The sequence below is a fragment of the Rhinoderma darwinii genome, chromosome 10, assembly GCF_050947455.1.
Source record: "Rhinoderma darwinii isolate aRhiDar2 chromosome 10, aRhiDar2.hap1, whole genome shotgun sequence".
In the NCBI taxonomy this organism is placed as follows: domain Eukaryota; kingdom Metazoa; phylum Chordata; class Amphibia; order Anura; family Rhinodermatidae; genus Rhinoderma; species Rhinoderma darwinii.
Genome location: NC_134696.1, coordinates 102,835,821 through 102,854,679, shown reverse-complemented (window position 1 = coordinate 102,854,679; position 18,859 = coordinate 102,835,821).

Genomic DNA, 18,859 nt, shown 5'->3' with positions numbered 1-18,859 from the left:
CACCCCTTACAATGGACCTTCAGACCAATATACAGAGTTCGGTATTATGGCCCATGAGAGACCAACAACAGTCACCATCGTCCTCAGTGGAGCCGTGATGTTTAATGGGAAGAGTTATATAAAGGGCAACACGATGACCGTGAATATGGAGCCATTCCAACTTTTGCAGGTTCAGAGTAAAGATGACCTCTCGGGAACCAAAGTGACCGCTCAATATCCTGTTGCTGTCCTATCTGGCCATACGTGTGCTCCAAGTAACGGGGGTTGCAGCCATGTTTATGAACAGCTCCAACCTGTTGGAGGTTGGGGAACTTCCTTTTTTGTTCCAGGCCTGTCCTTCCAGTCGGGATATGACCTCGTCCATGTCTTGGCTGCTAGTACCACTTGTTTCCAGTACCAGTTGGGTGGACAAAAGCTAAAGACCAAACTAGAAGCAGGAAAACTGATGAAGTTTAATGTCTCTCTGTCCTCGCCCTTATCCATCCACAGCACCGAGAAAATTCAGGTCATGCTTTATGGAACTGGTGGAAAATTTCAAGGCAAGCCCTTTGGACCATTCCTGACCAAAATTCCAGACATTGATTCCTTCGACCTTACATATAACCTCAATGGACAGGAGGGTTTTGACAATAATTTGGCCATTATTATAGCGAAGACCTCGAGTGGACCTGCAATCACATATAATGGGAAGGCTTTACCAAATATTAAGTGGAAGGCGTTCCCTGAATCGGAATATTCCTGGTCAGAATATAATTACGGTGGTGGTTCCAGCTCCAACACAGTGAAACATCCCACTACACCATTTGGTCTCCTGACCATTGGTTACTCCATGAATATGGCCTATGGGTCCGTGGCACCGGGTATACAAGGTCTGTATGTCGTGTTCTTTAGCATTTCACATTTATTTTGTTTGGTTTTTGTACTTGTCTTGACTATTTTTTTCTTTGTTTCTTCCAGCTCCTGGCGGTTTCTTACCCGAGACAAATGGTAATTCACATCCAGATTCATAATGACCCAAAATAGCGAGAAGTATTTGTAGCAAGTGAAAACTAAAAACCTGTAAATAAACACCAACTACAGCCGTAGTTTAGAGACGAAGGGGAGATTAGAGACCGGTCGGTAGTTAGCAGCGCGAGACCGGTCAAGAGATGGTTTTTTTCAGTAATAGGGTTATAACGGCATGATTAAAAGAGGAGGAAAAGTTTCCAGAAGAAACAAAACAAGTAACAAAACCTGACCGCATTCTGATTTTTTTCCCAGTACCGAAGAATCCATGAACCCCTTCCCGACATCCGCCGTATATATACGGCGCACGCCGAGTGGGGGAATATGGAGACCGCTCCATAGAGCGAGTGTGTCGGCTGTGTGTTACAGCCGACACTTCTGGGTAACGAGCGGGATCCCGTTCCAGCGCGATCCCGCTTATTTAACCCGTTAAATGCTGCGCTCAATAGCGAACGCGACATTTAAAATACTAAAAACAGAGGGGCGACCCCCTGTAACGTCCCAACGGCCACCCCTGACGAAGTCCACCAGGTCCGCCATCTTTGTACTCCTATGAAGCCCTGTCTCCGGCAGGGCTTCATAGGAGACTGTCAGAATCGCGATACACTGCAATACATTAGTATTGCAGTATATCGTACTAGCGATCTAACGAGTATAAAAAAGTTAAAAACATTAAAATAAAGTTTTTTTAACAAATAAAAAAAAAGAAAAAAATTCAAAGCTCAAAAAACCCCCCTTTTCCCATTTTCCCTCAAGCACAATGTAAAAAAAAAAAAAAAAAGCGAACATAACTGGAATCGACGCGTCCGTAGAAGTCTGAACTATTACAATATATCATTATTTAGTCCGCACGGTGAACGGCGTAAAAAATGAAAAACGTCCCTTCTTCTCCCACAAAAAATGAAATAAAAAGTGATCAAAACTCCCACGTACACCAAAATGGTACCAATATAAACGACAGCCCGCCACACATAAAATAAGCCCTCACACGGATAAATCGACCGAAAAATAAAAACGTTCTGGCTCTCAGAATTTGGCGACAAAACTCAAATTTTATTTTTAACACTCAGTTTTTTCCTTGTAAAAGTAGTAAAATATAAAGTAAACGATATAAATTTGGTATCGCTGTAATCGTAATGACCCGCAGAATAAAGTTAACATGTCGTTTTTACCGTACGGTGAACGCCGTAAAAACAAAACCACCCAAAACGTTGAGGAATCTGTGTTTTTTTCCCTATTCTACCCCACATATATTTTGTTTCTCGTTTCCGACTACATTATATGGTACAAACAATGGTGCTGTGAAAATCTACAACTCGTCCTGCAAAAAACAAGCCCTCGTACGCCAATATTTATGGAAAAATAAAAGAGTTATGGCTTTTGGAAGGTGGGGAGGAAAAAACAAAAGTGAAAATCCGAAAAATGGCTGCGGCGGGAAATTAACTGGAATTACTAGTGATCCACATTTACACTCAATAGTAATATAAGACCTGTCTATAGATTGTATACAGGTTGTATATAGACTTTATATAGACTGTAAATAGACTGCATATTGGTTGTATAAAGATTGTATATAGATTGTATATTGACTGTATAGATTGTATATCGATTGTATATAGACTGTATATAGACTGTATATAGATTGTATATAGATTGTATATAGATTGTATATAGACTGTATATAGATTGTATATAGACTGTATATAGATTGTATATAGATTGTATATAGATTGTATATAGATTGTATATAGACTGTATATAGATTGTATATAGATTGTATATAGATTGTATATAGACTGTATATAGATTGTATATAGATTGTATATAGACTGTATATAGATTGTATATAGATTGTATATAGATTGTATATAGACTGTATATCGATTGTATATAGACTGTATATAGATTGTATATAGATTGTATATAGATTGTATATAGACTGTATATAGATTGTATATTGACTGTATATAGATTGTATATAGACTGTAAATAGACTGCATATTGGTTGTATAAAGATTGTATATAGATTGTATATTGACTGTATAGATTGTATATCGATTGTATATAGACTGTATATAGACTGTATATAGATTGTATATAGATTGTATATAGACTGTATATCGATTGTATATAGACTGTATATAGATTGTATATAGATTGTATATAGATTGTATTTAGGAACAACTAACAAAACCTGACCGCATTCTGATTTTTTTTTTCCAGGACCGAAGAATTCATTAACTGGAATTACTGGTAATCCACATTTACACTCAATAGTAATATAAGACGTGTCTATAGATTGTATAGATTGTATATAGACTGTACATAAATCTTATATATATTTTCGAAAGTTTGTTTGTTTGAAGCCCGATTTTTCATTGGTTTAAAATCAGGGAATAGCGATTTTTGATTGGACACGCGTCCCCAGGTAACGGATTGCACTGACAGGCTCCGCCCCCTATTGATGACATGGCAGCCCATAATTGGCTGCAGCGTACATCATTCCTCGCTGAACTGCCTAACACAGCAGCACTGCGATGTGGGCCACAGCGGGTTTACACAGAGGCGGGACAGTTGTCCTGTCTCGTATAATTAAGGGACTAAAATGCATGGAGAAGCAATGAGCGATGGAGGGACTAATGGTAAAGATGAGGAGCGAGGAAAAATAATGCCAAATGGGCATGAATCAGAAGTCCCCGCCCCTCATCCACCACTTCATAGTTTAGTCTAGGAGCACTGGCTTAGGACTTTTATTTCCTAAGGGGAATACATTTTTTTTTGATAATGTGATCATAGTGTTAAGGATATTTAATGGTGCTTCCAATAACATTGGGTCCGGTGTCACCAGTATTCCACCCGTACTTACGGACCCATTTTCTCTGCACTAATCGGCAGCCCCTTCTCTCTATCAGTGCTGGTAAGAGAGAATGGGCAACCCTTTCGGGCAGAGTTTCCGCAGCGATTGAAAGTAAAAGAAGTTCATACGTACCGTCCCTCTTGACATCCAGTCCAACCTCCCTGGATGACGCAGCAGACCATGTGACCGCTGCAGCCTGTGATTGGCCTGTGATTGGGCTGTTAATCTCCCGCCGCTCTCTACTAGAGTCCTCAGCTATGACGCACGTCTTGTCCCCGTCACCTTTCCGTTGTAGTGAAGTTCTTTTTATTTATTCAAAATTTGCTCACAATGTAACATTTCTTTTTTAGCAAAAATTTCATCAAGAAAGTTGAAAGGAAATTTTAAAGCAAGTAAGTTTATACCAACGACTATGTGTAACTGTCATTGTGGGGCCCCCCTTGTAAACATAACAATACATTGCGCTGGCAGTCACTCATTAAGATGTGGATATATTAACGCAAATGATGGTCCTTATGTAGCAGAGTTGACTTTGTTAGGGAAATCATGTTTGGGTTATGTAGCGATCTATAAGGTTCCATAGATATAGCAGGATTAGATTTGGCACAACGGGTGATCTACAGCATAAGTTTCCATAGATCACATTACTCAAATCAATGAAATAAAAAAATTCAGCTCTGCTACATCTGTATGCTTCTTAATGCTCATGTTCACATTTTAAGGGCTAAAACATGAAAATACAGAGACTAGTGCTCAGATTTATAATGTATCTGTAGTCATATTTTTATTTTGTTAAAACAGAAGTACATGTAATATATGTTATCAGCGGAAAGTAGCCTGCAGTTCTCCTTCCAGCAGCCTGCAGTTCTCCTTCCAGCAGCCTGCAGTTCTCCTTCCAGCAGCCTGCAGTTCTCCTTCCAGCAGCCTGCAGTTCCCCTTCCAGCAGCCTGTAGTTCCCCTTCCAGCAGCCTGTAGTTCTCCTTCCAGCAGTCTGTAGTTCTCTTTCCAGCAGCCTGTAGTTCTCCTTCCAGCAGCCTGTAGTTCTCCTTCCAGCAGCCGGTACTTCCCCTTCCAGCAGCCTATAGTTCCCCTTCCAGCAGCCTGTAGTTCCCCTTCCAGCAGCCTGTAGTTCCCCTTTCATCAGTAGGTATGGGGTATGCAGCTTCTCTCCCACTAGGTCTTTAAAGTGGCCGGTTGTGGGGGGGGGGGGGGGGCAGGATTAGGAGCAGCTAAGCCCTGGCATCAAAGATCATGAATTTATGGTCAAATGTCCTTCTACTTTATCAGACACAAGTGCAGCAAATACAATGTGGTAAAGTAACTTGTCATATGAGATCCCCTGTCTCTGCTTTGTATTGTAGCTTTTCTAGATGATGATGATGAAGATTAGGATTCAGCTGCAGTGACGGTTTACATTAAAGTGAGTATTTTATCTATCTATCTATCTCATATCTATCTCATATCTATCTATCTCATATCTATCTCATATCTATCTATCTCATATCTATCTATCTCATATCTATCTCATATCTATCTATCTCATATCTATCTATCTCATATCTATCTCATATCTATCTATCTCATATCTATCTATCTCATATCTATCTCATATCTATCTATCTCATATCTATCTATCTCATATCTATCTATCTCATATCTATCTATCTCATATCTATCTCATATCTATCTATCTATCTCATATCTATCTCATATCTATCTATCTCATATCTATCTCATATCTATCTATCTCATATCTATCTATCTCATATCTATCTCATATCTATCTATCTCATATCTATCTATCTCATATCTATCTCATATCTATCTATCTCATATCTATCTATCTCATATCTATCTCATATCTATCTATCTCATATCTATCTATCTCATATCTATCTATCTCATATCTATCTATCTCATATCTATCTATCTCATATCTATCTATCTCATATCTATCTCATATCTATCTATCTCATATCTATCTATCTCATATCTATCTCATATCTATCTATCTATCTATCTCATATCTATCTCATATCTATCTATCTCATATCTATCTCATATCTATCTATCTCATATCTATCTATCTCATATCTATCTATCTATCTATCTATCTATCTATCTATCTATCTATCTATCTATCTATCTATCTATCTATCTATCTATCTATCTATCTATCTATCTATCTATCTATCTATCTATCTATCTCATATCAAATTCAAATTCAAATTCAAATTCAAAGAAGCTTTATTGGCAGGACCAAATACATATTAGCATTGCCAAAGCAAGTAAGAAGTAAGGGAATGAGGGATAGGGACTGAGGGATTGGGGGATAGGGACATATCTAGGGTCGGGGTTATACAAGTCCATGGCATATCATGTCTCTCTCAGTTTATGGCATGCAGTGACATATTGTGCCGCTGTGCCCACTGTGGTTTCCTCTTCACCCAGCAGGATGTAGAGTTTCTCTTCCTCTTCCATGGAGCTGAAGTCCGGTAAGAGATCAGAGAGTCTCCTGAAGTGAGTGTCCCTTACTGCTGAGTATTTGGAGCAGTGTAGCAGGAAGTGGGCCTCATCCTCCACGGCCTCCTGGTCGCACTGTTGGCACAGTCGGCTCTCCCTGGGCTTGTAGGTCTGTCTGTGGCGCCCGGATTCGATGAGCAGGTTGTGGGCGCTCAGTCTGTAGCGGCTCAGGATCTGTCTGTCTCTGTGGTTTGGCAGTTTCTCCAGATATGGCGCCAGTTTATATTCCCGCTGTAGACTCCGGTATATTGTCAGTTTCTGGGATGTCTTTATGTCGTTCCTCCAGTCACTGATATATTCCTCTTGGCCTTTGTTTATTGTCTTCTTGATTTCGGCTTTTGTGAGGCCGCGCTGGGTGACATTTTCTTCAGGCCGGGTCAGGGTGAGATGTTCTGGGGGGCCTGGTTTACCTGGGACCCCTTGGTGTAACAGGGCTTTATGGTGATAGGAACTTTGCCTGCTGCTGTGTAGATGGGCCCAGAATGATAGCGCCCTCTTCTGGATTGTGAGGTGTAGTGGGAATCTGCCCAGTTCTGCCCGACAGGCACTATTTGAGGTGCTCCGATGGACTTGGAGAAGGTGTTTGCAGAATTCTAGGTGGAAGATTTCTGTTGGGCTGGAATCCCACCTTGACCAGTCTGGGTATGTGTCCGGACCCCAGACTTCACTGGCATACAGGAGGATTGGGGAGATGATGGAGTCAAAGATTTTCAGCCAGACCGTCACTGGTGGTTTGAGATGATAGAGTTTTCGTCTGATGGCATAGAAGGTTTTGCACGCCTTGTCTTTCAGAATCTCTATGGCTTGTTTAAAGCTTCCTGATTGGTTGATTTCTAGGCCCAGGTAAGTGTACCTGTCGGTCGCTGTGATTGTGGCGTTATTTAGTGTGAAGGTCGGGTGCCTGGGGGATTTTGAGTTTCTCTTCTGGAACACCATGATGTTGGTTTTCTTGGCATTGATGGGTAGTGCCCACGTGGAGCTGAATTTTTCTAGGATTTGCAGGTTGTCTTGGAGACCTTTCTCGGTTGGTGATAGTAACAGAAGGTCATCTGCATACAACAGAAATTTCACCTGGGTGTCATGGAGGGCGAGACCTGGTGCTGAGGAGGATTCCAGAGCTGTGGCCAGTTCATTGATGTAGATGTTGAAGAGCGTTGGACTGAGGCTGCAGCCTTGTCTGACTCCTCGGCTCTGCTGGAAATCAGCCGTTCTTCTCCCGTTCACCTTCACGCTGCATCTGTTCTCTGTGTAGGAGCTTCTGATGACGTCATAGGTTTTACCTCCTATTCCGCTCTCCAGCAGTTTCAGGAATAGGCCCGGGTGCCACACTGAGTCAAAGGCCTTCTTAAAGTCCACAAAACAGGCGTAAATCTTCCCATGCTTTGTATTGTGGACGTGGCTCTTGATGAGGCTGCGCAGGGTGTAGATGTGGTCAGTGGTGCGGTGGTTTGGCATGAACCCAGCTTGGCTTTGGTGGAGGACATTGTGCTGGGAGAGGAAGCTGAGGATTCTCTTATTCAGGATGCTGCTGAACAGTTTCCCCAGGTTGCTGCTGACACATATCCCTCGGTAGTTGGCCGGGTCGTACCTGTCCCCACTCTTGTGGATTGGTGTTATAAGGCCTTGGTTCCAGATTTGCGGGAAGTAGCCGGCACTCAGCACTATATTAAATAGTTTGACTATTGCGGCCTGTATTTCTGGCGGGCTGTGTTTTATCATTTCTGGTGAGATTCCGTCTAGGCCGCTGGATTTTTTACACCTTATGTCTGAGGTTCTCTCTGTTACTTCTTGCAGTGTTATTGGTGTATCCAGGGGGTTTTGAGAATCTTTAAGTGTTTCCTCCATCGCCTTCAATTTTGATATTATTTGTTTTTGTTCTTGGCTTTGTTCTTCTTTCGGGATATCTTTGTAGAGGTCCCTGAAATATTGGAGCCAGATGTTGCCATTTTGAATATGAAGGTTGTTTTTCTTGCAATTTTTGCCCATGTGTTTCCATAATTCCCAGAACGAGTTGTCATGGAGGGCGTCTTGGAGTTGGGTAAGTTTGGTGGAGATGTGCCTTTGTTTTTTCTTTCGGAGGATGGTCTTGTATTGCCTCTGTATGTTGCTGTAGGCCTCCTTCAGACCGGTGTTGTTTGGGTCTCGGTGCTTCTTATTTGAGGCATTTCTTAGGGTCTTCCGTACTTCTTTGCACTCACGGTCAAACCAACCGTTAGGATGTATTTCTTGTGGCCTCTTGTAGTCACATCTTTTCAGGTCAGACTTCTCTGCCATGGTATAGAATATATTATTGAGGTCATTTACGGCCTGATTGACCCCTCCTGGGCTTGTCTCATACACCTTGTTGTAGAGGTTGTGAAGCATCTCCTGCACTTCTGGTCTGTTCATTGTCTCTTTATATTTTATAGTTGACGTTTTGGACCATTTATAAGATGGGGGCAGGTTGAAGAGGCCGGTTTGATGTGGTTTTTGTGCAGATGGTTTGGTTGTGGATTTGATGTATAGAAGTAATTGGTTGTGATCTGACAGGTGCGTTTGTGGAGTGACTATGAGTGCGCCAATGTTTGCGGGGTCCATGTCCGTGATGGCATAGTCTACTACACTGCTGCCTACATGGGAGTTTAGTGTATACCTTCCTAAAGAGTCTCCCTTGGTGCGGCCATTCAGTATGTGGAGTCCTAAGCTTCGACATAGATTCAGTAGTTTTTTCCCGCTTTTGTTGACGGTGCTGTCATAGCTGTTTCTCTCTTTCTGTAGGGAGTTATGACAGTCGGCCTCTGCTCCAAAGATGAAGATATTTCCATCATTGGTCAGGTAGTCTTTATCTCTCCCCGTTCTTGCATTGAGGTCTCCGTAGATGAGAACGCTGCCCAGGGTCTGGAAATGGGCGGCTTCCCTTTGTATAATCTCAAAGCTGTCTATCTCATATCTATCTATCTATCTATCTATCTATCTATCTATCTATCTATCTATCTATCTATCTATCTATCTATCTATCTATCTATCTATCTATCTATCTATCTATCTATCTATCTCATATCTATCTCATATCTATCTATCTCATATCTATCTATCTATCTATCTATCTATCTATCTATCTATCTATCTATCTATCTATCTATCTATCTATCTATCTATCTATCTATCTATCTATCTATCTATCTATCTATCTATCTATCTCATATCTATCTATCTATCTATCTATCTATCTATCTATCTATCTATCTATCTATCTATCTATCTATCTATCTATCTATCTATCTATCTATCTATCTCATATCTATCTATCTATCTATCTATCTATCTATCTATCTATCTATCTATCTATCTATCTATCTCATATCTATCTATCTATCTATCTATCTCATATCTATCTATCTATCTATCTATCTATCTATCTATCTATCTATCTATCTATCTCATATCTATCTATCTATCTATCTCATATCTATCTATCTATCTATCTCATATCTATCTATCTATCTATCTATCTATCTATCTATCTATCTATCTATCTATCTATCTATCTATCTATCTATCTATCTATCTATCTATCTCATATCTATCTATCTATCTATCTATCTATCTATCTATCTATCTATCTATCTATCTCATATCTATCTATCTATCTATCTATCTATCTATCTATCTATCTATCTATCTATCTATCTATCTATCTATCTATCTATCTATCTATCTATCTATCTATCTATCTATCTATCTCATATCTATCTATCCATCCATCCATCCATCCATCTATCCATCTATCTATCTATCATACAATCCTTCAGTGTTGGAGTTTTAGTAGTGACATCACCTGATTCTTTACGTGAATTAATAAATGTAACATTAATCAGGTCTCTGTACCGCAGGTTCGGTGCAGCTCCAAACAACAACTGCTCGGAGGAGTGTAATTCCCGGTATATAAACCAAGAAATTGGAGGAATGTCGTCACCTGAAATAAATAACACAAGCGGGAATCTGAGGACGCAACTTCATTCACGAGAATTTACTTTCACTAAAATACTGTAATAAATGATCTTTACTTTACTGATAAACCTGAAATAACGTCTGATTCCGTATAATCAATAAACACAATGATATCATGAGATCGGGAAATGTGGTTTTCTTTTGCAGTCTGATAATAATAATAATAATAATAATAATAATAATAATAATAAATAATAACAATAATAACAATAATAATAATAATAATAATAATAATAATAATATAATAATAATATAATAATAATAATAATAATAATAATAATAATAATATAATAATAATAATAATAATAATAATATAATAATAATAATAATAATAATAATATAATAATAATAATAATAATAATAATATAATAATAATATAATAATAATATAATAATAATAATAATAATAATAATAATAATAATAATATAATAATAATAATAATAATATAATAATAATAATAATAATGGAAAAGAATAGTAATAATATAATAATAGTAATAATATAATAATAATAATAATAATAATAAAAAATAATAACAATAGTAATAATATAATAATAATAATAATAAAAAATAATGATAATAATAATATAATAATAAAAAATAATTATAATAATAATATAATAATAAATAATAATAATAGAAAATAATAATAAAATAATAATAATAATAATAACAATAACATTTACAGTGACTGAAGTGGTTACAACATAAAAGTGATTGTGGAATAATTAATTATTTAGTCATTGTGTCTTGCAGTAAATACTTCCACCACTAGGTGTGGATTTAAATGATGGAACTATGTGCAGTTGAATGAAAGATAAGATGGAGTCCTATTCTGTGTTTTTTGTTCCTGTACAATTTATAGCTACCTGGGCAGGGTGTAGCTGTAGGGGGTGAAGAAGTACCAGTTATACCCTGGTAGTTATGCCGGCAGATGTTGGGGAGAGACGAGTCAGACATGTTGACTTTGAACATGCCTGGTCCTTTTCGGAGGAGTCTGGCAGCAGCTTTCTTCTTTCTCCCTATTGAGAACACATGGACGCTCGGCCGAGCACGCATGTGTATGGGGGAGTCAGGAGGAATAGCTGTTGGCAGCGCGATCATTTATCCGACAGCGATCTAAAAATCAACACATCCTGAATTCCCTCGTCATCTCTGTAATTGCTGCACGCTGTCATTATGTTTTTGTTTGGTATTTCCCAATGTTATTGACTTAGTAAAGGATTAATAAGAGGATATAAATGTGACAGGAATAATGTAAGTGTAAAGGAAGTGTATACAGTCTGTCATCCTGCTATACATTGCCTGAACAAAGCCAGGATACATAGTTCAGTATACAGGGAAGATTACATTAGATGTTGTTTGTCCCTAATTTAATAAAGGTATTTCATTTATTGTACTACCCTATTCTATTAGTTAGTAAGTAGTTGGGAAAAAAACAGGTTCCTATTGCCTCGGCAATTTTTCTATAGGATTAGAGATAGGAGACTGCTGTGTTACAGGCATTTTCTCTTCTTGTTGAGGCACTGGTGCTGTTAACAGCTCCCGTGTTGGATTTAACGTCTAGCTTCTCCTGATTCCTGCCTCTCTGGATTCCTTATCTTGAGTGCCTTGATTGACAATTGTGGCTCATATATAAGCCTAGACCTTCCAGTTGTAATGACGGGGGGTAGGGAAACGGACAAGTGAGCCCTAGTCTACCCGCCACTCTGTCCCTGCCTACTTGCAACGACCCGCCCTAGGCGACGGGGTACAACTGGGCGGCGGTCCCTGCGCTCAGTAAGTGCACGACAAACACGACAAACATACAAGGGAATACAAGCAAGGGAAAGGGGCAGTTGCCCACGGCAACACCGTGAGCAACCAGAGTGGTGAACGAGCCGAGTCAAGCCAGGAGTGTGCGAGGTACCAAACGAAGAGCAGAAGAGTAGTCAGTAAGCCAGGGTCAGTATGGAGCAGGATCAAAATATAAGGAGCTGTAGCTGGGCCAGGAAACCACACGAAAAGAATCACAAGCACCGAGGGACAGGAAGGGCAGGCTTAAATAGACAGAGGGCGGGAGCTAGCTGAGTCTGGCCAGATTGCGATAGGCTCTCCCACTCCTAAGCCTGCCAGCCTGAGTGGTGGAAGCTGGAGTCAGTCTCAGGGATGTAGATTCAGGTGCTGACTGATTAATTATGGGACTTAACCCCGAAGCTGTGCCTGGCAGATCCTTTACACCAGTACCTCATTGCCAGACTATTGAGCATCCTGCTTGTGGTCTAGTTCCACTCTGCCTCATGTTACTACCAATTGCTATTTATCTGTGCACCAAACTGTAATGGCAGAGGGTAGGGAGACGGACAAGTGAGCCCTAATCTACCCGCCACTCTGTCCCTGCCTACTTGCAACGACCCGCCCTAGGCGACGGGGTACAACTGGGCGGCGGTCCCTGCGCTCAGTAAGTGCACGACAAACACGACAAACATACAAGGAACACAAGCAAGGAAAAGGGGCCGTTGCCCACGGCAACACCGTGAGCAACCAGAGTGGTGAACGAGCCGAGTCAAGCCAGGAGTGTGCGAGGTACAAAACGAAAAGCAGAAGAGTAGTCGGTAAGCCAGGGTCTGTATGGAGCAGGATCAAAAATAGCAGGAGCTGTAGCTGGGCCAGGAAACCACAAGGAGGGAAACACAAGCAATAACAAGCACCGAGGGACAGGAAGTGCAGGCTTAAATAGACCGAGGGCGGGAGCTAGCTGAGTCTGGCCAGGTTACGATAGGCTCTCCCACTCCTAAGCCTGCCAGCCTGAATGGTGGAAGCAGGAGTCAGTCTCAGGGAAGTATTCTCAGGTGCTGACTGATTAGTTCTGGGAGTTAACCCCGCTGTGCCTGGCAGATCCTTTACAGTACCCCCCCTTTTATCAGGGTCACCGGACCCTTTCTAAGTGGACCTGGCTTACTGGGGAAACGCAGGTGGAACCTCCTGACCAATACCCCAGTGTGAACATCCCGGGCGGGTACCCAAGTCCTCTCCTCGGGCCCGTATCCTCTCCAATGGACCAGGTACTGGAGGGAGCCTTGGACCATCTTGCTGTCCACAATCCTGGCCACCTCGAATTCCACCCCCTCCGGGGTGAGGATGGGAACAGGAGGTCTCCTCGAGGGAGCCAAGGACGGGGAGCAGCGTTTGAGGAGGGAGGCATGAAACACGTCGTGTATCCGAAAAGACGGGGGTAACTCCAGCCGGAAGGAGACAGGATTGAGGACCTCAATGACCTTATACGGCCCAATAAATCGGGGAGCAAACTTCTTGGACGGAACCTTGAGACGCAAGTTCCTAGACGACAACCACACCAGATCCCCGACCATAAACAGGGGGTTAGCAGAACGTTTTTTATCAGCCTCAGTTTTTTGTACGCTCTGGGACACCTCTAGGTTTTTCTGAACCTGGGCCCAGACTGTGCACAGTTCCCGATGAACGACCTCTACCTCAGGATTGTTGGAACTACCAGGTGAAACGGAGGAGAACCGTGGATTAAACCCAAAATTACAAAAAAAAGGAGAGACCCCTGACGAGTTACTGACCCGGTTATTAAGGGAAAATTCGGCGAGGGGAATGAAAGAGACCCAATCAAATTGACAGTCAGAGACAAAACACCTTAAGTATTGTTCTAGGGATTGATTAGTCCTCTCCGTTTGGCCATTGGTTTCAGGATGGAAGGCAGAGGAGAAGGACAGATCAATCCCCAACTTCATACAGAAGGCTCTCCAAAACAATGAAACAAATTGTACCCCTCTGTCCGAAACAATATTGACAGGGACCCCATGGAGACGCAGGATGTGTTTGACAAACAAGGTAGCCAACGTTTTGGCGTTGGGTAGTTTCTTGAGGGGCACAAAGTGGCACATCTTACTGAAGCGGTCCACCACCACCCACACCACCGACTTGCCTTGGGATGGAGGCAAATCGGTGATAAAATCCATGGAGATATGTGTCCAAGGTCTCTGGGGAATGGGCAACGAACGCAGTAAGCCCGCTGGTCGGGACCTGGGAGTCTTGGACCTAGCACAAACCTCACAAGCGGCGACGTAGGCCTTAACGTCTTTAGGCAACCCAGGCCACCAATAATTTCTGGTAATGAGGTGTTTGGTACCCAGGATGCCTGGATGGCCAGATAGTGCGGAGTCATGATTTTCCCTAAGTACCCTTAGCCGGAATTGCAGGGGAACAAACAGCTTGTTCTCAGGAAGGTTCCCGGGAGCTGCACCTTGATCAGCAGCAATTTCAGAGACTAAATCAGAATCGATCGAGGAAATGATTATACCTGGAGGCAAAATACAAGCAGGATCTTCCTCCGAAGGAGGGCTGGCCATGAAGCTACGCGACAGTGCATCAGCCTTAATATTTTTAGACCCAGCCCTATAGGTAACCAAAAAATTGAATCTGGTAAAAAATAACGCCCATCGAGCTTGTCTCGGGTTTAGCCTCCGGGCAGATTCTAGGAAAACCAGATTCTTGTGGTCGGTAAGGACCGTTACCTGGTGCCTAGCCCCCTCCAGGAAGTGGCGCCACTCTTCAAATGCCCATTTAATGGCTAAGAGTTCGCGGTTGCCAATATCATAGTTACTTTCAGTTGGCGAAAACTTCCTGGAGAAGTAGGCACAGGGGCGGAGATGGGTGAGGGAGCTGGTACCCTGGGACAAGACAGCCCCCACTCCCACCTCAGATGCGTCAACTTCCACGATAAATGGCTCCATTTGGTTGGGCTGAACCAGCACCGGGGCCGAGACAAAGCACTTCTTAAGGACCTCAAAAGCCTGGACAGCCTCAGGAGGCCAGTGGAGGAGATCAGCACCTTTGCGAGTGAGGTCCGTAAGGGGCTTAGCGATGACCGAGAAGTTAGCAATAAATCTCCTGTAATAATTAGCGAACCCCAAAAAACACTGTAACGCCTTCAGGGAGGCAGGTTGGACCCATTCCGCCACAGCCTGAACCTTGGCGGGGTCCATGCGGAATTCATGAGGAGTGAGGATTTGACCCAAAAATGGAATCTCCTGTACCCCAAACACACATTTTTTGGTTTTGGCAAACAGTTTATTTTCCCGAAGGACCTGGAGCACCTTCCTGACATGCTCCACGTGGGAGGACCAGTCCTTGGAAAACACCAGCATGTCATCAAGGTACACTACCAGAAAAATCCCCAGGTAATTTCTCAAAATCTCATTTATGAAATTCTGGAAGACCGCAGGGGCATTACACAACCCAAAGGGCATGACGAGGTATTCGAAATGGCCTTCGGGCGTGTTAAACGCAGTCTTCCACTCATCCCCCTCTTTGATGCGAATAAGGTTATACGCCCCACGTAGATCCAATTTAGAAAACCATTGGGCCCCCTGAACCTGATTAAAGAGATCAGGAATCAAAGGAAGGGGATACTGGTTCCTTACCGTGACCTTATTCAGGCCACGGTAGTCAATGCATGGCCTAAGACCACCATCCTTCTTCCCCACGAAGAAGAAGCCAGCACCTACCGGAGAAGAAGAGGGACGAATGTAACCCTTGGCCAGGGATTCCTGGATATACACTCTCATAGCTTCACGTTCGGGACAAGAAAGATTAAATATCCTACCCTTAGGAAGCTTAGATCCTGGTACCAATTCGATAGCGCAATCGTATTCTCTATGAGGAGGTAACACTTTGGAGGCCTCCCTAGAGAAAACATCAGCGAAGTCCTGAACAAACTCGGGTAGCGTATTCGCCTCCTTAGGGGGAGAAATAGAATTAACAGAAAAACATGACGTACAACATTCATTACCCCATTTGGTGAGATCCCCAGTATTCCAGTCAAACGTAGGATTATGCAACTGCAACCAGGGAAGACCTAGAACCAAATCGTACGATAATCCCTGCATCAACGGTACAGAGCATTGCTCCAAATGCATGGAGCCAACAAGGAGTTCAAAAACAGGGGTATGCTGTGTAAAATAACCATTAGCAAGAGGAGTGGCGTCGATACCCACTACCGGGACAGGTTTAGGCAAATCAATAAGAGGCATAGCAAGGGACATAGCAAATTCCACAGACATGATATTAGTAGAGGACCCTGAATCCACGAAGGCACTGCCGGTAGCAGACCTACCACCAAAAGAGACCTGAAAGGGAAGCAAGATCTTAGTACGTTTCATATTTACTGGAAATACCTGTGCGCCCAAGTGACCTCCCCGATGATCACTTAGACGCGGAAGTTCTCTGGCTGCAACCTTACGCTTAGGACAGTTGTTCACTTGATGCTTGTCGTCCCCACAGTAGAAGCAGAGACCATTCTTCCTGCGGAATTCTCTACGTTGTTGGGGGGACACGGAGGCCCCGAGTTGCATAGGTATCTCTGAATCTTTTGGGGAGGAACGAAGCAACGGAGCTTCGGGAGGCATCATGGGGGAGTCGGAGGAGAAAACACATAAACGTTCACGTTGTCACTCCCTGAGACGTCGGTCAAGTCGTATCGCTAAAGCCATAACCTGGTCTAGGGAGTCAGAAGAGGGATAGCTAACTAGCAGGTCTTTCAGGGCATTCGACAGACCCAACCTAAACTGGCACCTTAAGGCAGGGTCATTCCACCGAGAAGCTACGCACCACTTCCGAAAGTCAGAGCAATACTCCTCAACAGGTCTCTTACCCTGACTTAAGGTCACCAGCTGACTCTCGGCAAAGGCAGTCCTGTCAGTCTCGTCATAAATAAGTCCGAGAGCAGAAAAGAAACAATCAACGGAGGAAAGTTCAGGGGCGTCAGGAGCCAAGGAGAAGGCCCACTCTTGGGGCCCTTCCTGGAGCCGGGACATAATTATACCCACCCGCTGGCTCTCAGAACCTGAGGAATGAGGCTTTAAACGAAAGTAAAGCCTACAACTCTCCCGAAAGGAGAGAAAAGCCCTCCGGTCCCCTGAGAACCGGTCGGGCAACTTGAGGTGGGGTTCAAGAGGTGCGGTGAGGGGAACTACCAGGGTAGCATCAGGCTGGTTGACCCTCTGAGCCAGGGCCTGGACCTGTAGGGAGAGACCCTGCATTTGCTGAGCCAGGGTCTCACGGGGATCCATAGTGGTGTCAGGGACCAGGGGTAGACTAGGTATGGGCTTGTTATTATGTAATGGCAGAGTGTAGGGAGACGGACAAGTGAGCCCTAATCTACCCGCCACTCTGTCCCTGCCTACTTGCAACGACCCGCCCTAGGCGACGGGGTACAACTGGGCGGCGGTCCCTGCGCTCAGTAAGTGTACGACAAACACGACAAACATACAAGGAACACAAGCAAGGAAAAGGGGCCGTTGCCCACGGCAACACCGTGAGCAACCAGAGTGGTGAACGAGCCGAGTCAAGCCAGGAGTGTGAGAGGTACAAAACGAAAAGCAGAAGAGTAGTCGGTAAGCCAGGGTCTGTATGGAGCAGGATCAAAAATAGCAGGAGCTGTAGCTGGGCCAGGAAACCACAAGGAGGGAAACACAAGCAATAACAAGCACCGAGGGACAGGAAGTGCAGGCTTAAATAGACCGAGGGCGGGAGCTAGCTGAGTCTGGCCAGGTTACGATAGGCTCTCCCACTCCTAAGCCTGCCAGCCTGAATGGTGGAAGCAGGAGTCAGTCTCAGGGAAGTATTCTCAGGTGCTGACTGATTAGTTCTGGGAGTTAACCCCACTGTGCCTGGCAGATCCTTTACACCAGTACCTCATTGCCAGACTATTGAGCATCCTGCTTGTGGTCTAGTTCCACTCTGCCTCATGTTACTACCAATTGCTATTTATCTGTGCACCAAACTTTGATTGTTTCCTGACCATGTCTCTGCCTCGAATTCAATATAGGTGACATGGTCATGGAGGTTTTATATTCTTTTGTTCCTCTTTCATCCTCCCACACTAAAAACATACTGATGGAATAATTGGTTTGCAAATATAGTCACCCTAAAGCTAACCATACTCTAAAGATCAAAGTCATCCGAATGGTCCAATCCGTATGATGACGATCTGACTGTCACAGATGGATTGGTCATGATGAAATTTAACATGTTCAATCATTTATTTACCCAGTATAAAACACGTTCCCACAAAGTTTGGAACAGAGTGGTCTAGAGGGGACAGTGGAGTCTGGAAGGCACAGAAGGAGTTCAGAGGCTCAGAATTGTCTGGCAAAGATATATATATATATATAAAGACAGAAGTGTCTGGAGGGAACAGAGGTATCTGGGGTAACAGAGGTGTCTGGTGGAGACAGTAATATTTTGAGGGGACAAAGTATTCTGGAGGGACAGAGGTGTCTGGTGGGCTAGGGGTATCTGTAGCGGATAGAGGTGTTTAAAGAGGATAGAGTTATCTGGAAGTAAAATAGGTGTTTGGAGGTACTGAGGTGTCTGGTGGGCATACTGGTATTTGGAGGGAGCAGAGGTTTGTAAAGGGGACAAATGTGTCTGGGGGACAGATGTGTCTGTTTAGCATAGTGGTATCTGGTGGACAG